This window comes from Marmota monax, unplaced genomic scaffold (genome assembly GCF_021218885.2).
Source record: "Marmota monax isolate L192 unplaced genomic scaffold, Marmota_monax_Labrador192_F-V1.1 WCK01_AAM20220418_F8-fsc00106, whole genome shotgun sequence".
Classification (NCBI taxonomy): domain Eukaryota; kingdom Metazoa; phylum Chordata; class Mammalia; order Rodentia; family Sciuridae; genus Marmota; species Marmota monax.
In genome coordinates this window covers 2,227,148-2,234,683 of record NW_026695218.1, presented here as the reverse complement: position 1 = coordinate 2,234,683, position 7,536 = coordinate 2,227,148, and the positions used below count along the sequence as shown (strand labels likewise).

Genomic DNA, 7,536 nt, shown 5'->3' with positions numbered 1-7,536 from the left:
CAAATCTTTTAATATCATGAGCTTAATGCTAATCATACAAAGGAATACTATTCAAAGAGAAACAGTAACTTGAACCGAATGAGAGAAGTTTTGAATATCTTCTTATTGCTTCTAACTGCTACCTCTTTACCTCTGTATTTCAATAATTTATAATGCAGAATGCCTTGATTTTCATAGTAGATTTCTTCTCTCAGCAGATTTACAATAGAGAAATGTTCATCTCAATGTAAATACTCTGTAGGCTTTATTTTTTGGAATTAGCTGAAGACATTGTCTTTGATAGAATTGTTATACAGAGCATACATTTCCTTTTTGCAGTATATAAAAAAATCCATTGCTATATGATTGCCAATATTTCAAATTGTTACAAAAAAATTTTGGCTACAAAGGATTAGATAGAACATCAGTGGTAACAATGAGTTCTGGAGAAGTCAAATATAAACTTCTCCATTTACCTCTTTACTAATATCACCTTTGATAAACTTTAATTTAAAAAGAAATATTCAATTTGAGCATGATGAGGATTAATCTGTCACAAACATGCAGAGAGGGCATATAATGATCTAAAAACCAATGGCAGTAGAGGATGGGGGATATCTGGCTTTTTTTTTCTCAGTTCTACCTTCTTTTCTTTTTTCTACCCATTATTCTTATTTTCTTCTTTGTCAGGACTTCCCACACTTTTTCCTGTCCTCCTACTGGAAGTACTATTGGAGATATGTTATTTGATCTTTATTTGCAGGCTCAAATTTTCTGATTACTTTCTAATAATAATTACCAGAAACCAACTACTTTCTCTCAGAATTTTGATTACTTATTATAGTGCTAATATTTATTTTGATTCATTATATGTTCATAATCTCTTTCTCCACCCAGGAGAGGGTAAAATCCATCACTTGCATATATCATTACATAATGTTCTGGAGTGTGTACCCTATTTCTACTAAGTTACCTGCCAGCATTATAGTTAAAAAGAAGAGAAGTCTAATTCCTATAACACTTAGGTTCAGTTGTTCATTTGTTTAGATGTTTTCAGACACTGTTTTGGCAATTTTCTTTAATCATGAAATAAATGAAAATTCAGCCATCAGTAGAATATACTTCAAATTCTTTTTCTGAACTTTACACAAATTTTTATTACATAGGGTTGTCACATTATTGAATATTTCTCTACTTTGAGCACAATTATTTTTATTCTCCATAGAAAGGCTGCTTATGAACTTCTCATCTGATGATGGCAAGCCCTAAAATCCTGATTTTAGCAGAGTAGTAGTGCTGCAGCCCGGCTGGCTAGGCAAAATAACCGGGGGAGTGACGAGCAAGTTTTGTACCTTGATACAGCAGGAGTGGAAGCCGTTTATTGTAGGACAACAGAGGTATTTATACATTCTACACAGCTTATCTTAATTAACATAAACTAGATACAGCAGTCAACCAATAAGGAATCTCCACACTTAACGGCTTGCTGGCGCCAGCTCACAAACCACTCCCCCTGGCAAAATACCAGGCGCCATCCTGACTTGTTTACAGACTCTAACATCTCCCCCTTTTGTTTAATTTAAATAACGACCATAGTGGTTTTTTACACAAACACCATAAATAATCTGCTACAAGCAGAAGGGGAAGATACAAAATGCCACAATACCAAGCCAATTGATGGCTCCATGCAAGAAGCCCTTGGAAATATTATACCAGCAATGACACCGTTAGCAAAGATACCGAGTTACAATTTGTTGTAGATTACAGTTTGTTTTCTCAGTACAGGCAAAGCAGTGTAAATAGATTAACTCACAGTCCAGGTAAATCACAGTCCAGGTAAGTTCTGCAGGCAGCTAGCTTGATCTGAAGTCTCGTCCCATTCTCAGCAACACTGGAAATTTTTCCACCCTCGTCCTCACCGGCACTGGGTTGAAGGCAGGAACTCTGGATGGCTAAAGAAAATCCTGTAGTATTCCACTAAGAAAACAACCTTCTGAACAATATAGTAGTTATTGACATTGGAAATGACCAAACCTCAGGGACGCCGGGCGCGTCCTCTGCCACCAGACCGTAGCATCCTGGGCAGCCCCAGAAGGCCCCGGAGAGAGTCTCGGACTCAAACTGCTTCCGGGCATAGGGAGCAAAAGCTTTCGAGACTGGGCCTCTGGGTCAGGTCTGGATTTGGGCTCATGGCAGTGGCGTCCCGCTCCCAGCTCCCAGGGCGGGGAAGAGCCCGCTGCCATTGCTTGGAAAGTCCTTGCTGCTCCAATTCATATACCCTCCGGTAACGAAAAGTATTTAGTAATAGCCTTTTGCTGCAACTTTTTTCCTGGTAATCCTTCCTCCTCTGAACTTTCTTCTTCTTTCTGACTAGAGTTCCTGGGATCTTATCAACATATGCCCTAATTGCTGTTGGTTCCATTGGGGTGCCTCTTTCCCTTATCAGTTTACCTAACACCCCTTCCATATTTTCATCACAAAGACAATACAATACACTGAGACAAAACAAGACACAAACATACTGCATCAATCTTCTCCATTTTCTCAAAATGGCCATTTTTCCTCTCGCCCTATCTGCCTAGGGACGAGCAGATTTGCTCCTGTCCTATCTAGGGATGGGCAGCTTTTTTTTGTCACTTACCCCCAAGTGTCCCGGGGCTCCCCGTAACGGGCCACCATCTGCCGCATAGTAGAAGAAATGTTTCAGTGAAAGCAGTACATTGATACATGGCTCTTTCACCCAGTATCAGAACTGTACAAATGTCTTATAATTCAAAAATATAAAATAAATGATCTGTAGGCATGTACAATCACAGCAGCAAACCATTATATATTGTCAACTGAAACAAGTAACTGATGGTTATTGTGATTTTCTGAAACATCAGCCAGACTTTTCCTTGGTCATTTTCTTCAACTGACTTCTCTGTCTTGAGCTTCCTATCATAGTTCATTATTTAACAATGGCAAAGTACCATTCTGAGAATTAGAACATGCCCCCTCCTACTATACCACCTCCCATTCCACCCATTGTTCCCATTCTAGGGTCCTTTTCTTCTTTAGAAATTTCTGTGACTACAACTTCTGCTGCAGTTAATGTAGAAGTGACTCCAGCAGCATGCAATAAGCAGCATGCAATAAAGCTTGGATGGGGCAATGATTCCTTTTTCCACCATATTCACAAAGTCAAAATCTTCAAGCATAGCATCACAACCAACTTCTGAGGAGCTCTGCAGAATTTTCTCAAGCATCAAAGATCCTTCAACACCTGCATTCTTAGAAATGGTCATTGCAGGAATTCTGAGTGTTCTTTTAACAATTTCCAATTTTTTGATCATCATTAGCTGGAATTAGTGAGTCCATAGCTGGAATCTACGGAAGCAGAGCAAAAAACGCACCCAGAAAAATGCCTTCTTCAACAGCAGCTCTTGTAGTATTGAGGGGTTCTGTAATCTTTCTTTTCATTATTTTCACTTCAACATCACTTTTCCCACCAAACTTCAGCACAGCTATTTCATCTGAAAGTTTTGCCAGTTGTTCATTCAGTTTTTCCTTTTCACATTCACTCAATGTGGTTTCTAATTGTTCTGTGATTTCTTGAAAACACTTTTCAATTTGACTTCTACCACCTTTTCCTTTCAAAAGTATGGCATCATCTTTGGTGACAATGACCTCTCCAACTTACTCCTAAATCATGAGGCTGAACATCTTCAACATTTAAAGTCAAACCCACCTCACCAAACACTGAGACACCAGTAGCAATAGCTATATCTTTCAGTTGGTTCTTTCTGTTGTCACAAAAACATGGAGCTTTAACTGCAACAACCTGAAGACCAACTTTTAGCCTATTGAAAACAAGTGTACTTAGAGAAACTTCCTCAACATTTTCAGCAATTATGGCCAAGGGTTTAGGATGAACAGTGGCAATTTCAAGAGCAGGTACAATGGACTAGATGCTAGAAATTTTCTTTTTACTCAACAGAACATAAGCATCCTGGAATTCACATTTCTGATCTTCTGCTGTATTAATAAATATGGGGAAATACAGCCTCAACCAAACTTCATGCCTTGAATAATTTCTAATTCATTGAGTGTTTTTCCATCCTTTGCTGTGATCACATCCTTTCTTTCAACCTTTGTCACTACATCAGAAATGATGTTGCCATTTTCTTTGTTTCCATTTGCCAAAATCATAGTAACCCAAGCAATTTCTTGGGTTGCTTAGGAGTTGTCACAGGTTTGACTGCTCCTTAAGTTCAGAAATTACAGCATCAAGAACTAACATCACACCTCTCCTGATTTCCACTGGATTAGCAACTTTTCTAATTTCTTGAAGACTTCCTTAGCAATAGAGTTTGCCAGTCCAGTAGTGGTGGTGGTAGTGCCATCTCTTACCTCTTCATTTGTATTAATGACAACATCTTGAACAAGTTTAACTAAAATATTTTTGTATTTATCCTTTAAATTAATTGACTTTGCAACAGTCACACCGTCTTTTATTACTTTGGGATTTCTCCAATTCTGTTTCATAATTACTGTTAATCCCTTCGATCCCATTGTAAGGCTACAGCATCAGCCAAGAGATCTACACCTTGAATCATCAAGGCTTAGGCATCTACACCAAATTTTATACCTCTGGCAAAAACACAAATGCAATGAGGAACCAGTGCCCTAGACACTGGTCTCATTAGACAAAATGCCATATTTAATGGAAGCATTTCTGTGGGGCGTCAGCAGGAAGTACACATGCCAAGGCAGGCAGTCCTGGGCTAGTGAGGTCAACAGCTGAAGGTGTGAGTATGCCCAGGAAAGTCTGGGAATTATGGACTCTCATGCCTGTCACTATCATTGCCCTGATAAGGAAATCCCATACACCTTGGTATGGATGTATACCAAAGTCCTCCATCCCTTATCTTCTGTAAATTTATCCTAGAGAAATTACAAGATGAATGAACCATTGCAGCTGGAGAAAGATACTCACACTTAATATCACAAAGTATAACGCATAAAGCATATGCCACTGAAAGTTGGTTAAATGTGTATATTCATGGAAAGGAATTCTGGGAAAGCATTTTTTTTTCTTGCTACAGGGGATTGAACTTAAGGGCACTCAACCAGTGAGTCATATCCCTAGCCATATTTTGTATTTTACTTGGAGTCAGGCTCTCATTGAGTTGCTTAGCCCCTTGCTTTTTGCTGATATTGGCTTTGAACTCACGAACCTCCTGCCTCAGCCTCCTGAGCCGGGGAAAGCATATTCAAAAACACACAGATAAAGGTTTTTATTAATATAAACAGTCATAAATAGTGTATAGCTCAATGAACATGCAGGCCTCTATGTATCATATATGATATTATATCACGTATCTAAATTTCCGAATAAAAGTAGTTATGCCAAGTGTGATTGAATGTCTATCATACATCAAACTTTGCCACAGGTACTGAGAATACAGTAATAAAATAGCCATTTTCTATAATTTGCATTGTACTAGGGAGACATGCATAAGAAAATAAGCAATGGCCCAAATAGTATTTTATTTAATTTAGATTTAGACACAAATAGCTTTTGTTGAAGTGCAGAAATATGTTTTAAAACCAAAATTAAACTGAATATTTCAATGCTGGCTATAATAATTTTAATTTCTGGCAAGAAAAATATCCATTTGTTTGTTGTAAATTTAATTTTTTAAAAAAGGTGGTTAGTAAAAGGTATAATTTCTAAGCTATAAATTTTCCTAATATTAACATATTTTTGGTCTCTGTTTTAGTGAGCTTTTTCACTGTTGTGACTAAATGACCTGACAACTGTTGAGAAGGAAAAGTTTCTTTGAGGGCTCATGGTTTCAGAGGTCTTAGTCCAAAGAAGGCTGGCTCCATTCCTTGGGGCTCATGGCAGAAAACTGTGGCTGGCAGAGGGAAGCAGCTCACATGTTGATCAGGAAGCAGAAAGAGAGAGAGAGAGAGAGAGAGAGAGAGAGAGAGAGAGACTGACTCCATTTGCCAGATACAAATATATACCCCATAGCCACGCACCCAAATGAAAGACTTCCTCCAGCCACACCCCACCTGCTTCCAGTTAATCCCATATTAATTCACTGATTAGGTTAAGGCTGTCACCCAATCATTTTTTCTACAAACCTTCTTGCATTGCCTCATATGTGAGCTTTGGGGGGATACCGCATCTAAACCATAATAGTCTCTTATTGCTGATTTAACAAATGTGCACAAAACTAATGGCTATAAATGACACAGATTTATTATTTTACAGTTTTGGAGTTAAAAAAAAAAACGTGTTTCACTGAGCTCAATTCAAGGTGTTGGCAGGGCTAAGTGTCTTCTGGGAGCTCTAGGGAAAATTGCTTTCCTGACTTTTTTTCCGTTTCTAGAGACTAGCCAAATGGATTGTCTTGCATTCATTTAAAATGTCAGCAGTAGCATCAGTTAGACCTCTGCCTACATCATCACATACGCTTTGTCATGCTCTCTTCTAACTCCTGTTTTCATTTATAAAGAACTTGGCAATTTCACTGGGTTTGCTTAGATATTTCAGTATAACTTTGCCATCTCCTTTCTTTAATCCCATCTTCAAAGTCACTTTAACTATGTGAAATAATTGCAATAATTTGAACATGGTTTGAGTGTGTCTCCGAATGCTCATGGGTTGACATTTCATCCATACTGTCAGGTCTTAAAAGGGTGGAAACTGAATCCATCTGTGATATTCAGAGATGGGGTATTTAAGAGCTTATTAGGATTAAAGTCATCAGGATGGAGCCCCCATGATGGACTTTGGAAGATATTCTCCTTTCTCTTGCTTGATACTACCCTGTCCCATCTCAGGATTCTGTCAGCAGAAGGCCATCACCAGATGCAGCCCCTTTACCTTGGAATTTAAGAACTGTGGGGCAATATAATCCTCTTTATATAACTTATCTGGACCTGTGATATTGCGTTACTGGTGACAGAAAATGGAATAATATAGCACATCCACAGATTTGGGGGATTAATATATGGGTATCTTTGAAGGGCCATTTTCTGTCTACCTCAAAATAGTATGTAATTTCCCACAATTATTTAAAGTGTGCTTCACAAATTTTTGTTGCAAACAAAGAGGCTTTCATTTCAGATGGATCAAGTCTGATTTTAAAATAAAATAATTTGAAAGCCAGGGATTCTTATTTTTGTGCATTGAATGGCAGCAAACACAACAAAATCTGTCACTTTGAAAGAACAAATTAAAGGTAAATTTAACCTAATTTAAAGCTACAAGTCAAAGTATTTTCAGCCAAATTCTTTATCTCCTTGTGTTATAAGTACTTACCACTTTTCAAACTGTAAAAATTACTACAGAGAAGCTGAACCATGGAAATATGAATAAATCAATGCTTCTTAAAATGCAGTCTCTATATTACCATCACCTTCAACTGGGAACTTGTTAGGAATGCAAATTTTTTAAAACCTCAACTAAGATCTGTTGAATTGGAAATTATGGGGGCGTGGCTCAATGATTTGCATTTTTATAACCTCTCCAGGTGATTTCAATGCACATTCAACTTTGAG

The 7,536-nt window shown here is 37.9% G+C and overlaps 1 pseudogene; it reads right to left on the bottom strand.

Moving 5' to 3' along the window:
- Positions 1-2,962: 2,962 nt before the first annotated feature.
- LOC124084828 (60 kDa heat shock protein, mitochondrial-like) lies at positions 2,963-4,679 on the bottom strand (annotated as a pseudogene).
- Positions 4,680-7,536: the final 2,857 nt, after the last annotated feature.